Source organism: Salvelinus namaycush, chromosome 19 (genome assembly GCF_016432855.1).
Source record: "Salvelinus namaycush isolate Seneca chromosome 19, SaNama_1.0, whole genome shotgun sequence".
NCBI lineage: Eukaryota > Metazoa > Chordata > Actinopteri > Salmoniformes > Salmonidae > Salvelinus > Salvelinus namaycush.
Genome location: NC_052325.1, coordinates 40,321,914 through 40,339,454, shown reverse-complemented (window position 1 = coordinate 40,339,454; position 17,541 = coordinate 40,321,914).

The following is a 17,541-nucleotide window of genomic DNA, read 5'->3' as shown; positions in this document are numbered from 1 at the left end:
ACAGTCATGACAACTAAATAGTTTCACTCATAGGGGTGTCCCCTTGGCTAAGCCATTCTCTAACAGAAATACTGTATATGCTGTAATTGCACCCAGAGGATATTGTAGCCCATATTGTATGCCTGTGTCTCTCCTTGAGCATAGTCCTCTGTGCCATCTCAAGTAGGAGACGGTGGTAATATATATTCGCTGGATGTCAACAACAACCACAGCAACATTGGTAATAGCCTCTGTGTGTGTAGTATGTTGTGCAGCGTTTTCAATGTGTTACAAATCAGTTAACGGTCTCCTCTCGAGTTTTGTTTTGTTTCACACAGTTGCTTCATTGATTGGATAAATTGGATCCTTAGAGTGCAGGACAAATGTTGTTTTGTTTTACCCTGGAAATCAAATCCAATTTTATTGGTGGCGTAACACATATTTTGTAGATGTTATCGCAGGTGCAGTGAAATGCTTATGTTTCTAGCTCCAACAGTGCAGTCATACCTAATGATACAAAACAATACACACAAATCCCAACAAGTTAATGAAAGGAATTAAGAAGTATCAGAACGAGCAATGTCAGAGTCCAGAACATAAATATATATGTATATGATGGTGTGTACAGACATTATGGACAGTATATGTATAGAAAAGGTGTGTACAGCAATAGTTATATTGGATGAGCCATGACTAGAATATAGTATATACAGTGCATATGAAGTGGGTAAAACAGTATGTAAACATTATTAAAGTGACCAGTTTTCAATGACTATGTACCTACTGTAGGGCAGCAGTCTCTAAGGTGCAGGGTAGTTCCGGGTGGTAGCCGGCTAGTAACAATGACTAATTTCAGGGCAGGGTACTGGGCGGTTGACAAGATGGCGCCAACAGATATCTTTGCCCTGTCTCTAGCTCCTAGCCAACTTGCAGTATTTTGTTTTCAAAGTTTTATAGAGCCTTCTGGTTTCTTAATACGCTCACTCGTTTTTTTCGGCCCAATGGCTGAAACAATAACACAGAGCTCAGACATTGAGCCCTTGTGAAAAGCTCAGATGTTCCCATGCGGTTTTACAGTTACAATACTTGTGCAGCAAACATATACCTCTGTATGTTAGTATTCCTAAGGGCAAGCTGATATGTTTGTGATTGGAGTGAGTCAGAAGAGGGGAGATCTCTCACAGCATCGGCCACTGTGTTGCTTGGCTCTAGAGATTGCTCAGTGACTATTCATGTGCTCTAGTGCAATGCACGACTTGGCTTGACAAGTGTTCTCCAAAGGTATGAGGCAATAACTGGATTTCCTCCTCCAATGGAAAATCAACCTCTTAGACCCGACAAGTGCATGCGGTGCAGTGTCAGTGTCACTTAAACGAGTGCACACAGCTACTGGGTGTGTCCCAAATGGCACCCTATTCCCTTCACAGTGCACTACTCCGGTCAAAAGTAGTGCCCTGTAAAGGGAATAGGGTGCCATTTGGGAGGCAGACATTGTGTTGCAGTGTATTGCTCTCAGTAGAGGACTTTCACATCCAAACTTTCATGTCGGCCATCAGTGTCTATAAGTACTACATTTCTATTTTATGTGATCCTTATTTTAAACATTAAAAAGTATGTAAAATGTATGTGAATATTGTTATTTTACATTTTAAATTTACATTTAAAAATATATATATTTATTTGTGTGCCTTACTGTACATGTCATTCTAAATCTCTATGTAGCCTGGGCCATTGCGTTTTTTTTTCTCAAATCAGGCCAAGTCAGATTGAATGGTTGTGTACAGTGTACTGCATGGCTGCTTTGCAGTATATCTCCCCTCCCAGTTATGTTAACCTAGATATGATTAAGGAGGAGTGAAAACCAGTTTAATTTCCCCCTCCTCCTTTTCATACTGGTCTTTATAGACAATAATTTCCTTTAACGTAGAGTGGTACAGAACAAACAAATGAGATCTCCTCCCTGCTTGTGTGTAACGCTAAAAGGCGTTGAATAAGGAGGGGGGCAGGGGAGGGTTTTAACCTTTGCTGTTCCTGCCTGCCTGCCTTCCTCCAGCCTACCTCCCTCTCTCCTCAGCTCTCTCCTCATAAGGACCAATGCAAACAGCATTATTTATGCTCAGCAAAACACCCCTTAATTACTCATGAACCGCTGCACGCTCCAGTCTCCAGCGCTCCACTACCACCCACCGACAGGCATTAAACACTCTCTAAAAGCTTGCTATTTGATATTAGCACACTTGAGCCTCAGAGAAGAAAAAAAAGATAAATAAATAAATGAGGAGGGTGATTTACATATGCATAGAGGCTGATATTTATACTCGCTGCGGTGTGGTGGTGTCCCTCAAGGGCCTGTCTTATTACCCCTGTCCTCAGGTCTCGGCGCACAGACTGGGGAGCAGACAGGTGATTCATTCTATACCCATGAGGAGGCACCAATTGGCTCGCACAACAAGAGAGGGATGGTGAAGGTGGACGCAAGCTTGCTAGCAAAGACCTTTTCTAAGGAAACCGTCTTAGACTCTTTCTTTGCATGTGTTCATGGGCTTTACTTAACCACATGTAAAAACATATAGATACATATTCCACACCATTCTTTTTGTTCTGTAATATGTTCTACTACAAACACAGTTGCAGTAGTTGCATTATGACGTGTTATGCCCGGTGAAAGCATATCTGGTCGTGGAATTATATTGGATTTGGCTTATGTCCAAGGATTTACCTACTCTGTGCATCCTCTTATCTCCAGCAGAGGAAATGACTACTATCTTCAAATATTTTAGAGTATCATTGAGGTCTTCTGCAGCAGACTCTGGAACAGCCATGATAAGGGCTTTACCTCTTTGTAGCTGTCACAACACTGAGATCAAAGTGGTCCAAGTCCAAGGCCTATTGTAGCATTCCCCGTACCCTGAAATATCACAACTTCCTCTCCAAATTTAGACATCACATTCAGGCTAGGAGGACATTTCAAGGCTGTTGAGTTGACAGTTTGTGCCTTTAATAGCATGTAGGGCCCAGATTTATGGAAAGCAAGGCAGCCAAATGTGTAAATAACAAAGAAACTCAGGGTTTTGCTTTTTTCTTCTCCCAGAAATTGGTGCCGAAACCCGATAAATTAAATTACTTATATACCTTTGAGATGACTTTAATCACTAATAAAAAGTGTGTATTCCTTCTCTCCTCTCCTCCTCTCCCCATACAGACTTCATTAGGAGGCCCTCGGAAGGCACTGCTCTCATACTTCCCACTAATTACATCATCAGATCCAAACAGTGGAGCCATCATCAGCTGAACTGCAGTTGTATACCACTAAAAAAGCCTGCTTCTAATTACTACTTTAGTCCCTTTTCCCTGTGACATGTCAGTGATAGATCATTATTTCTCCAGCAATTTGTTCACATTTCTATGCAATATAATTGGATCTGATTAATTATTATGATTAATGGGCGAGGAGTTTCTATGTGTAGCTATTAATACTGCTGATATCAAACAGACGACACACACAAATGAAAGGTGCCGGAGTGATGTTACTTGGAGCATGTAATGTCGTAGGCTCTAGTCGTTTACTGTAACATCTTTACTAGGGGAGTTGAGTTGTAGGCCCTGCAGGGCAATGCAGACATGTTATTTACATGAACATGCCTCGGGGCTAATTCATATGAAGCTTGATCAGCAGCAGGCCTCTGGATCAGTGTTACTGTATAGCATGAATATACTGTATACTGAACATACTGACCATATACTCAACACACTGTATATACTGGACATACTGGACATATACTGAACCCACTGAACATATACTGAACATATACTGATCATACTGGACATATACTGAACCCACTGAAAATATACTGAACGTACTGAACATATACTGATCATACTGGACATATACTGAACCCACTGAACATATACTGATCATACTGGACATATACTGATCATACTGGACATTCACTGAACACACTGAACATATACTGAACGTACTGAACATATACTGATCATACTGGACATATACTGAACCCACTGAAAATATACTGAACGTACTGAACATATACTGATCATACTGGACATATACTGAACCCACTGAACATATACTGAACGTACTGAACATATACTGATCATACGGAACATACTGACCATATACTGAACATGCTGGACATATACTGAACACTGTACAAATTGTTCATGGAACATTTGATCATTTGGTTCATGTTCCTACCACAGGGAAGAGATATTTTGACAAATAAACCAACTTCTGCTATGCCCAATCACCCTAGGTATAGTATCATTATCCTGTATAATACACTGAAGTCGATATGTGATACAACAGAAGAAGACAACTACTAAAGATGATCACCCAAGACAAATCCTCAACTAGCAGACTAGAAATTAACAGCGATGCCCATTTAGTTTTATAATGCACTTCTGTTTCAGGTTTTTATAATGATAGTGCTTTAATGAGACATTTAACTGTCATCTGATGTCCTAAATCTACACCCCTCTACAACCCCCTGTAATTTAGTCCCCCCCCCCAAAAGTACTGTCGGGTTATTGTGGATGGACAGTAGTCAATTCCCTGTGCATGGGAATGGCTCATTAACGGGCAGAGACGAGCTGCGTACGTTTGTATATGGCTGGCATTGGTCGGCGTGTAGAATAGATTTATGGTGTCACTCAGCCCTGGAGAACGACTAATGAGGGAGCGCGGGCGAGCAGTGTCCGAGTGGGGTAATTCCACACTCCATCCATCCAGCAAGAGAGAGGAGAAAGGGAGGGGCAGAGGGAGGTGGAGGGGTGGGGGTGGGGCCACAGCGGACACATCCCTCATTACGTGAGTGTCTCAGGAGCTTTCTTTAATATTTTAATAAATAACATCAGCCCAACAAGAAATTAATGAATAGTAACATTAATAATGAGCCCAAGCCTTGTAGCGATAGGACAGATATTACACTGAACCACTGTGGGGGGGATCTCCAGAGACGTGGGATTTTTCCAGCAGCAAACAAGGCCAGTGAATGAGGCAGCCGTCCCTCCGTGCCAACAGCTTTTACAACAGGTTGAAAGTAATAAAGGAGGATTTTCCCAGCGATGGAGTTAAGCCCTAGGAAATCTGCTCATGTAGATCGCTGTGAAAGGCACTGCCAAATGTGATCCTTAATTAAACTTTAATCAAGATAATGCTGTTTGCAGTAGAAGTAGTTTAAAAAAGGTGTCTTCAGCCCCCGTCTGGAACCAGTGAACCTCTCTGGTTTGTGTTGTAGCAGTCTTAACCCCACTCACGCTCTTTCGCTCATTTTGGGATGTTCATTTGTTTACCACTTTTAATTCACCAGACTTGGCTTTCTTTGTATCTTTGTGGTCCCTGGCATACATTTCTCAGTATTTCTCAGTGTTTCCACTGTCATGTTGGAAGGTATATAGAGTGACCACACAAATTCTGCAATACAAAGCACATGTAGATGCTGCTCTAAAACACCAATCCCAGTGAACCTAGCTCTTGCTATGAGGACTGACAATGCTGCATGGTGGATTTTGTACACAAACAAACATGATATTATTTCACCACATAGCGAACAAATAGCAGTATATTCTACATCTCTCTCATCTCTAGCTAAACATCATAGATTAGCTAGAGATGATATACGAGGACTCTGTCCAGGAATTAAGTATACGAGCATAATGTTAAAACCCACTTGGCTTAGTGTCATAAGGCCATGTGTCATAAGCACATTTAAGATTGATTCATACATTCTACTTTTTTTTCTCAGTTAGATGGTTGTTTTTGCAAATGTGCCCACAACTCTAAGTGCTATATTGTGATAATTACACTGGGATTGCAATAATATTGTAATAATAATCATAATAGTCTTACTATGTAAAGCTACTGTAGTAGTACAGATGAATAATGGCTTGGGAGTTAGGAAAGTACCTTTACTGATGTAACAGTATAAATGTGATTAGTAAAAAATAATTTAACACCAGAATTGCTCAGCACCTTCATCTTCATGTAATTTATTTGTCTCTTTATCCACTAAATCTAGGCTACACCGGCGTGCTACTACAGGACACAAATGGCTCTGGAAAAAAACAGCGTCTTATATTAAAGGTAAAATACATTCATTTACATTGAGCAGTTTTGGGTCAAGTACATTTACATAATAGTCTGCATTATAAAAGCAAGTCAACTAAAAGACAAAGTGCTTACACTTCGTCATGTGTGTTATACCATCATTACGTGAAATGTATATTTCTGGGGTTCTGTATCTTTCTTTGCTGTGTTTATGGCTGTATGCTATGTGTATCCAAGTCCTGTTTAAAAGGGTTCCATTTATAAAATCCTTCTATCCAGCCATAGTTTTATGGGTTGGCCTGTATCCTGAGATATTGACTACTACACCAGCTAGTTTGCCTTTGTTTTGGATGTAAACAATTCTAAATTGTATCTTATTTTATAAACAATAATAACATATGTTTTGGAGATATTTTGGTTTGTACCAATACAACTGAGACCCAAATGTCCCCTCCATGTATATTACATATTAATTCCCGGCTGTATAGAGAAATACCAGTATTCCTTCATAATAAAAAGTGGATTATCGTGAATCACAAGAAAGCGTCACCAGCTGTCACCGAGAAATGAGACCATACTGCCCAATGCCTCAGATGACTGAAAACACATTTATAAATTAATGGCTAATTACATAAGCACTCCCCTCTTGCTGTTCTAGGAGGTACTAATATTACCACGAACCAAATTAGACCTAAGCAAACTGCGTAGAAAAAAGGTGCTAAAACTAGGACTTTAATGAAAAATGGCCCCCAATATTGTTTATTTGTGTAATTTCAAATAATCTCCTCCACCTGTTGAGCGATGGTAATCACTACTAAAGATATATGAACAAAAATGTTCTTGTACTTCAGATAACGCAACAGTTTAACAACATTGACTTATATTGTACACTGATAAGTACCCATCAAAATACCTTACTTATAGACCTGCTCTGCTTAATGTTATGAAATGGACTGTAGGGAAACATCTCTCTTTATTGTCAATGCATGTTACAATTGAATCAATGTGAATCAATTATTTAATCAAATCCTTGAATCGTATACCCTTTGGAGGTTAGTCTATCATCCATTTAAGTAATTGATTGCTCATTAGTGATATTTTAAACAAGGAATATTATATTGAGTTAAATTAATCTAGATGACTTTTTCCCATTACTCTAATAAGATGCATACCAAAACCTTTCATAGAGTGTTCTGTTTTCTGTCTTTTGGTTCTAACAAAGGGTTTGTCTGCTTATAGACCATTATGGGCACTGTAGTACATCATGCTACAGGGTTTATGTTAAGATATTGTTTTTGTTTGGTTTTTTTAACCTTTATTTAACTAGGAAAGTCCGTTAAGAACAAATTCTTGTTTACAATGACGGCCTACCCCGGCCAAACCCGGACGACGCTGGGCCAATTGTGCGCCTCCCTATAGGACTCCCAATCACGGCCGGATGTGATACAGCCTGGATGAATGAAGCTACCCAAGTGGTAGTTAGGATTAGTTAGTTATACAATAACAAACTAAGTCAGTCAACGCAAACTGACAGACTACGCAGGCCAAAGACTTGACTCTACACACCAGTGAACGTTTATATGGGAAATTCAGCCCAAACTCAAAAGGATTACATGCTAACCTTAACCCTTTGAGGTTCTTACATCCTAGAAGTCATTTGTGGCAGTTTGCTAAAACGTTGTATTAGAACATTTTGCAATACAAAACATATTAAATTGTGAAGAAAGAAAAAAAAGTTTATTTGCAAATGTTCCTTTTGGAGGTTGCGCTTTGGAAAGTTGTTGAAACTCAGTGATACTCCTAGTTTTACATTATCTAATTGTCATTTCTTTGTTACTGTCTTCTGCGGTTGGTCTCATTTTCATATGACCTTTGCTGTTATCCTCAGTTATCTGCCCCATTTATTCAAGATTGTGGCATGAGAGAGTCCGTTTGAATCAGGTTTCCCGCCATTTAGCTAACTTTCATACCACAATGCTTCATCAAAATAGCCTTCACCACCTCAAAAATTAGCAGCAGAATGTGGCTGATTATAGCTCAACCGTTGCTTGCTTTGTTGCTTGTTCTAAAAATGATACTCAGCAGAACGTGACTTTTTTTTCTTTCATTTTGCGCTGTCTGCATGAGTAATTACCTCGCTGATTTCTGAGATGCAATTGCATAGCTTCCACATTAGAATATTCCTAAGATTGATAGAGGCCTCTCTCCTCAAGGATTTGTTTTCTGTTGTAATTTCACTGTGTAGGTCATTCAAATAATAAAATGCTAAAAAGTTTAATTTGCCCCTGTATTATTGGAAGGCCAGCACAATGGCACCTTATTCGATAAGGGGGTTGGAGAGAAGCATCTTCATTTCTGTTTTTCCTCTGCTCTCGTCCTATCCAGAGCTCTTCTTCGCATGCAAACGTGAAATTACGGATTGTGTGTGTGTGTGTGTGTGTGTGTGTGTGTGTGTGTGTGTGTGTGTGTGTGTGTGTGTGTGTGTGTGTGTGTGTGTGTGTGTGTGTGTGTGTGTGTGTGTGTGTGTGTGTGTGTGTGTGTGTGTGCATGCTTGTGCGTGTGCGTGTGCGTGTGTGTGTGTGCTGTGATAAAGTGTGAGGTGGGGAATCTGTGACTCACACTGAATACTGTTGAAGCCGGAACAGACAAAGACAAACGACGAGTGCTCCTATCTCCATAGTGCTGTACATCTTTTAAATCATAATGGCCAAACAATGAACAACACTGGGCCAATGGGGGATGAACAAGAACAGGCGAGCCAAGGCAGGCAGACTTTTTTTCTCATCAGCCCTGCTGGCTCGGTGACTAATGCATATAGGGTCATGGTGTAAAAATGTTGCTCAAAGGTCAGCACAGTGACACTTAATTGTTTGTCCTGTCATGTGTCACTTCCTTGAAATGTCATATCTGACCCTTGTTACCCTTGTTTTTTTATTGTAATCCCTGGTATGACAGAAAGATCAGGACTGTGATGTGATCAAGATGTGTCAGATTACTTTGGTTCAGGCTTGTCACTTCAATGCAAAAGTACATTGGCGACGTATGTCTATTTTCCCCCCCCCACTCATCTATCATTTGACACTGTCCTTATTGTTTTCTGAATTTATCGGTTCCCTTGATACACTCCTTACTAATGTTTCACTGTCATCCATAACATTGACACTCTAATTCATATTTTTGTATTACAGTCCATATGCAGCAGTGGGAAAACATATCATTTTTTGAAAACGTGGTTTCTCCGCTATTCTCTGTGCATTGCAACTCTATCTTGATGAATATAACCGTAAATACCATTATTTTTGAAAATGACCCAGTATCTAGGGTTAAGCCTTTCCTGTTCAGGGATTTACTTGAGGGTATAAATCTAGCATAATGAAATAGAGAGGGAGGAAACTGACAGATATACAGGAGAGAATGGGAAAGCCATTACAAATGAGATTATAAATGGGAAACTGCATCAATCAGAGCTCACATGTAATATTGCTTTTCCTCCCGACCAACTGTACAATATGTATCTCTAACCACACACACACACGCACGCACGCACGCACGCACGCACGCACGCACGCACGCACGCACGCACGCACGCACGCACGCACGCACACACACACACACACACACACACACACACACACACACACACACACACACAAACATTTTCTCGATATCCAAAGATAAGTAACTTTTGTGTGTGTGTGTGTGTGTGGTGTGTGTGTGTGTGTGTGTGTGTGTGTGTGTGTGTGTGTGTGTGTGTGTGTGTGTGTGTGTGTGTGTGTGTGTTTTCTACATGTTTACCATTACCTCTTTTAAATGTTTAACCAAATAATCAAACACCATTTTCAAAAATAGTCCCTCTGTTCGTGCACATTTAACAGTATCAAAGATGTAAGAATCAAACCATCCTTGAAATCTGATTCCTTACATGGTTGTTACACAGCGAAACAAGCAGTGATGGAGTAGCATGAATCAGCAATACACATCGATATTTGATAGGTGATTTATTCAGGTTCATTGAAATTCACCATCTGTAAATGACAACCATTTGCATAGTGGGCTCAGTATCTCTAAACCAGCTGTATGGATCATTGCATTAACACTAGCCTGTAGCTAAACATCTGGAGCAGAGAAGCTGGGCATTCCCTGAACAGGAGGAGGCAGATGGCATGTACTGTGCCTGCTTTGTGAAATCTGTGAAAAAGGTATTGCACTAATTGGTTGGTGCAAGAACTTCACTGCACATAAACTGCACAGTTGTACACACAGTTCATTTTCAAATGAAGATTGTGTTTGCATGTTGTCTGAGTTATAATCAAAGTATGGATTTTTACCGTGTACATTTTACACCAGACTGACAGGGAGGAACAGGGAGAAACTTTATAAGGGCCACCCCTTTGTTGATGTGTCTCGGTTCTGATGTTAGGCAGTCACATGAGCACTCATTATAAGGGACAGTCATGGACAATGGCAATTTGTTTACCCAATGATCTTCGAGTGAGAACGTAGACCAGGCTGTTTAAATGACATAAGTATTGAGTGTTGATAAATTGCCAGTGTCCAATCTGCGATAAATGGGGGGAAAAGACGGTCTTAGTTTCTAGTATCATGTCTTAGTTGTGAGAATCACTTCAATATACAAATGAAAACTATGGATCTGTTCCACTGAGGAAATGCATATCGACGTAAATTTCATTAGTCGTCTTCATTGTGTTTTTCACTAGTATCATTTGCAATGTGTAGCACAGGGAGGACACAATCCAAGAGGTAACAAATGATGGACTTGTGTTTGTATGAATGTATTGATCAGTGCAATATTTGGGCAGAGATCCCTCTCTATTTGGGGTGGCAGGCAGGCTAGCAGGCACTAAAGCTGTCTCTCACCCTCACGCGGTGCCTTCTCTTTTTTGCCTCACTGGCTTCCCTAACTGCCCTGCTTTATTGAATAAATTCAAGCTGTCACTTCCCATTCTGGGAGAATAACTCAAACACAGCACATAATAGTACTGCAAAAGTAGGATAAAATAATATTGTCAAGGGTGTAAAAGTGATTGCTTGAAGTCATAGTGTGCAATCAATACACTAATTCCACAATTTATACTCCTTGCGTTTGAAGAGGAAGGATGCTCTGATATGGTATTTCTTGGCTCACTGACCAACTTTGACCTTCTATATGTGTGAAAGTAGGATTAGCGTGTTGTTCTCCTTTAAGAAATCACCTATAAGAATTGGGAGGCAATGTCTGACATTTCCAGTTCAGGCCGAAAACCTAAACTGATTAATTCCAGTGAGCAGCAGCTCTTGAGCTTTCACTATCTTTACGACCGCAAATCCCTGACACTCAGAGAAACATAAAAGCTGTGCAGTGATTTCCTCAAACTTATTTCTTTTATCTTCTCTTTTTTATGAGGGAAGTGGTTTTCTTTCTCACCCTAAGGCAAGAGGTATTTTTCACGGAGGCCAAAACTCATCGTGGTCTGTCACATTTCTGTATGCTTCATTTTTCACACGTTTCCAATCACATATTATTCACTTATGTTAATTGTATCTCTTTATGGGCCATTTTGGCCAACACTTTATAGGTATGCAGAGGTGACCCGTATGCAAAAGTAAGCCTAATAGAGCCCTCACAGATGTGCCCATTTACAATGTGTTGGTAAGATATCGTTGGACACGATAAAAACGTCATAACGTTAAAAAGATTTTCTGTTTATGTCAGGTTGGCATTGTTGTAGCTGTTTTTACCGTAAAATGAAAACACAAAAGAGACAGATCCATGAAATCCTTAGTCAAGCAGAAGACCTATAAGCCCCCGGAAGCCTCTCTCAAAGGGGAGAATTGATTGCAATTAGTGCAGAAATCTTTTCAAATGTTTTTCTGTCCCCTCTAGTGTTGCTAATAACTTAATGATCACAGAAAAATGCAAGCAATTTACCTCAATTTGATTCAACCATAGCATGCTAATTTCCTAGGGATTTCCGATCACAGAGAGACACTGGGAGACGTATTGAACCATAGTTAAAACATTTTCTAAGTGCATCACCATCATTCAGTCGCAATGTAGATAACCAAACCATACTGTTAGTTTGCGCTTTCTTTTCGGTTCAATTTAACTCATTAGAAATGATTGGATTTCAGCAACCCAGGACCAGATCTCTGAGATGCACAGTCACTGTGACTCAAACTTCTTATATTAAGATAAACCATAGTCAAGGAATATTTAAATCCATATAAACGAAACCAGATTGTCATAAATCTTGTTTAAACATCAATGTAAATCCAGTAGTTGGCCTAATCAGGGTTAGTGAAATAGGTCCAAACGCATTTCTTTTTTTTATCAGTCGGTCTACAGTAACTGAAATTATTAGAATTTCATATGACATGAAACTGTCCTGTTTTAGATATATACTAACATACTGTCACGCCCTGACCTTAGAGATCCTTTTTATGTCTCTATTTTGGTTTGGTCAGGGCGTGAGTTAGGGGGGGGGCATTCTATGTTTTTGTGTTCTATGTTTTCTATTTCTGTGTGTTTGGCCGGGTGTGGTTCTCAATCAGAGGCAGCTGTCTATCGTTGTCTCTGATTGAGAACCATACTTAGGTAGCCTTTTCCCACCTGTGTTTTGTGGGTAGTTGTTTTCTGTTTTGTGTTTCTGCACCTGACGGGACTGTTTCGTTTTCGTTCATTCTCTGTGTTATTTTGTTTAGTGTTCTGTTTAAATAAAAATAACATGAACACTTACCACGCTGCGCTTTGGTCCACACCTAATTCAACAGACGATCGTTACACATACTTGGATATAAGCCTGTTTCCAAGCTCCTATCTGCTCTGTCCAAACCGTGTGAACCTCGTGTCCTCCTTGCTTTTTTAATAACTGGGATGTAATGCCAATGGCGGATGTCCTTGTCAGCCTCTGACAACAAGGATCTCAGACAGCAGCAAAGAAACATGGTAACATGGTATTAAGCAGAGGTCAGGGACTGTTATTGGAGCATGGAGGAGGGAGGAAGATATGAGGAAAAAAGGATAAATAAACAAACACACATGATTCTGTGGCTGGGCCTGTCCTCAGTAGTCAAAGCCTAGTCCCAAATGGCATCCTATTTCCTATATAGTGAGTAGGGATTTGGGTGCCATTTGGGCCTCATACTAAGCTTTGGGCATGGCTGGCTATGTGGAATAACTCCCCGTTGCAGCAATATAAAGTAGCAGCAGTATAATGCCTTATTAAGCAGGAGATTACATGCTGGTATCCTCCTCTAACCAAGACTTCAACACAGCTCATACCTGCTGGGATGGAAGTCACATAGTCCTTTCTATGTAATACTGAGGCTTTGTGCTGTTAACTAAAGCGCGTCTGAAAACGATCTGCCATTATCTGTCGTCTAAGTCGCTGAGAGGCTGTGAGTTTGAACTCTTCTAAACAAACGTCAAACATTTTTAGAAATCAGGTGTATGTTATATCACCTCCTGTTTGGGTGCAGGTAATGATTGATTAAAAAATAAAACACACACATATACTCATAGTAATACATTTTAAAAACCTGGCAGGGATATCACACAAAAGTCAGAGACTTATTTCCATTGTGGTTCCTAAATTCCATGGTGTAAAAACATTACATTTCAACATTACATTGATACAGTTGGTAATAGGAAAACAGTGTTTTGTGGTTTCCATGTCTCCAAGGGACCACAGTTCAGATGGGAGGTCAGTGAATGGCAGGTGAGGGGTGGCACCTTGTGGCAGGGGGGTCATCGCCAGTGATCTGAACTCTGAACCACATCACTGGCCCTCATCACCTCATCCGTCCATCTATTCCTCCATCCAGTCAGACAGTCCATGTCAAGACAGCCCACAATCCCACCGTCCAATGAATCCAACTGGCACTAATGGAGCCGGCCAATTATGAGATCCAAATGACAATGGCAGGGCTCTGTTTGGTCTGTTTCTCAGAGAGAGGTCTCAGTGAGAGAGGAGGCAAACAGGGGGACCCCTGCCATGTCACCGAGGAGACGAGGGACAGGGGGTGTCATAATTAACACTAAATGTCTGTGGTGGTCAATTACAGCAGGAGATTGGCAAGGTGGCTCCTGACCTTTGCTATACTAACCTTCTGCCTCCAACTCCTAGTGGGGTGCAATAACAACAGTTGAAATAACAATCAGGAAGAAGGACAAAGAAGAACTTGGGAACTTTCTTTTGTTTTAGTGTTTCGGTTAATTACAGCCAAATTGAGAAATGTTATTCTTAATGGGATGTTTAGGCTGAGGTATACTTCTCAGAATTGGGGTACTCTGGACAAATGCTTGGGAACGGTCAAAATCGTTTACCAGGTTTCTGCTGAAAGTCAGAAATATACAAATTATCATGGAGAAAGAGAGGATTTAAAAAAAAATAAGCAGGCATAATGTGCACTCTTGCAAAGAGTTGCTGGGTTCACAGTCATGTCAATACGACTGTGGCTTTGGCATCACACATATTTTTTGTGTTTGTGAGCATGACAGACCACTTCTCCCAGATTGTACTTGTGAAATGTTACAAACATGTTACACTACATTTGCCTGTATGTGTGTGAGTGTGTGTGTGTGTGTGTGTGTGTGTGTGTGTGTGTGTGTGTGTGTGTGTGTGTGTGTGTGTGTGTGTGTGTGTGTGTGTGTGTGTGTGTGTGTTTGTTTGCTCATGTTTGTGCGTGCATTCGGCGTGTGTGTGTGTGTGTGTGTGCGGGGGGGGGGGGGGGGGGGGGGGGGGGGGGGGGTTGTTGTTGTGACAGACAGGGGACAAGGGTAGCTCACACTTCAGGTCCCAAATAGATTAGAGGAATTTGTCCCAGATACTGCCGTCCTTTCAGTGCCCCAAGCAGAATGAACACTTCTGAGGATAATTTAAATTGATGATATAGAATGACACAGACATGATTTTCTGCCCGCAGCAATAAGCCTCCCAAGACGATCTAACCTAACTGTCATGCCGCCGCAGTTATGTTTTACATGACCATTTCACCTTCAAGAAAGTAAATACAATACCGTATATTGAATTAAAGCACTATCTCTCCAGACCCAAAGATCAGTAATCTGTTAATTGAACTTGTCTTCTTTTGACCCAGTATCTCAGTCAAGTTAAACATGTATGGTTTCCAGTTCACTGTTCAGTGTTCATATTATCGTAGTGCTAATAGGCTTTATCTAGTATTTCACCTCAGAAGGTGAACGTGTTTACTTGGAAACAGTAAGCCAAATAACTTAAATAACATGCTCTCGTTTGACATTATATTAATTGAAACATTAGCACAAAAACGTACTTGTTACATTTACTCGATACTGATCTATGTAAATCTTATTACATTTACACTATTTAAATTACACAATTATAACATTTACTCAATGACAGACACCCTGTTTTGCAGTCTGGTGAACCTGCCAATTCTACACAGGTGATACGTCTATAATGTCAAACTAATTAAACCAGAGCACCGTGTCAAAGTAGGAACATGTTCAAAAGCTTAACTGTTAATTAAGAAATTACAACCGGTTTATCTAAACGAACAGATCCACGTGAAAACTACAGGGTAGATTCACTAGAACACATCTGACATTCTTGTGAATTGTAAATAGTAAAAGGATTTTTTAAAATCCTTTCTCAACTAGACCATCAAACAGAAGATCAGTGACAGAGGATCAGACAACGCTCATCTAACACCACAGTGACTTTATTTATTTTACCGCCGGACCTCAATGTCGAGGCCTCACTATTTATGACCATCATCTTGGAATTCTGTCATTCCAGTGTTTCAGTGTGCACAGCTTGGCCCAGTGTTCAACCACAGTTGAGGGTCCAGATCCAAGCAGCTGTCTGACAGGATAGTTTACGGACAGAGGGCCAGACAGAGGGCCAGACATGGGGAGAAGAAGGCCCTAAACCCCCTTTCAGGACCTTCTGAAGATAAATATTGATTGCGGACGGTTTTAATTACTTCCTTAAATTGAGCAATTTTGGTATTCCCACTAGGCTCATGGTGGAAAATCCATGAAGGATTCCACCTGGATGAAGAGGAGAAGAGTTGAACATGGACCACCATAAATCAAGAGGGATACATAATTCATTGAATCCGTGTGAAAAGGACAAGACAAGATGCTTTGGATCATTGCAAATAACATGTCCCGTGATCTCTCCATGTATTGAAATCTCCCTCCATGTTAAAACAGGCCTTCTGTTTTAAATCAGCGTTACATGCTCCTGTTTCAAATCAGCCTTACACGATCTGTTTTCAATCAGCCTTACATGATCTGTTTTCAATCAGCCTTACATGATCTGTTTTCAATCAGCCATACATGATCTGTTTTCAATCAGCCTTACATGATTTGTTTTAAATCAGACTTACATTATTTGTTTTAAATCAGCCTTACATGCTCCTGTTTTAAATCAGACTTACATGCTTCTGTTTTAAACAGGCCTTACATTATCTGTTTTAAATCAGCCTTACATGCCACTGTGTTAAACCAGCCTTACATGCTTCTGTTCGGCAATCTGGAAAACGTCTGTGGTAGCTAGCAGAGGCTCTTGTTGAATTTCATCAGGTTTCGTCACCTCACAATGAAATGAAAAGCAAGCATTTCAGTGTAATCCGTTAATTGTGTACATTTTTTTCCTTCCGTGTAATATGATCTCGCATAACAACCACATTGCTTTTCTCATTGACTCAGTCCTGTGTGGTGTTTTTGGTCGTCTCTATGGCTGACTCCAGCCTGTATAAGGCAGTGCCCACTAGTGCCTCCAGGCTGACCTGCAGCCTCCCAGGCAAGTCCTGAGAGACAGAGTGAAGCTTTCCTTCACTGATCTGCCCTAAATCCACCCAGACAGGCCCCGGTCCCTCCCAGGAGACTAAGCTCTCCATATGTCCAAATAGATTGGTCACTGGAATAGCACAATTGAAGTTCTTGAGCAAGGAATTATTTTTTTTGTATTGTAAAGACCTCTGGACTGACCTGTGCATGGAAGCATAGGGGGAGCATTTTTACACTCCATTCATCAGAGATCCAGCCACAAACAATTGCCTTGCAGTTGCCTATCTGTATCCTGTATTAAAGAGAGCATACTGAGAAGTAGCTGGCCAGAGCACTGACCTTAATCTTGAGGGTTGTGGTAACATAGGGCGAGTCTGGTCAGCTGCACTGGCCCATTGTGAACTAATAATACCAGTGCATCTTGGGAATGCATACAGAGTGTAACATTAAGTAGAGACACTTGGAATGGAGCCACCCACTTGGGAATGAGAAGAACAGTTCCACAGTTTCCGACTTGGACTAAGACATTTCCTCAAGAACCAAATGTTGATATTTTATTGAGACTGATACAGATCTAGAGTGGAGACATGCAGCATGATACTGTAACGTGGTAGTTGTTAAAACATTGTTATGAAATTCTGCCCTTGCTTTTGATGGAACAGATGAATTGACCATTTCATCCCGGTTAAAGTTTTGTGTTGATTAGCAGCCAAACACC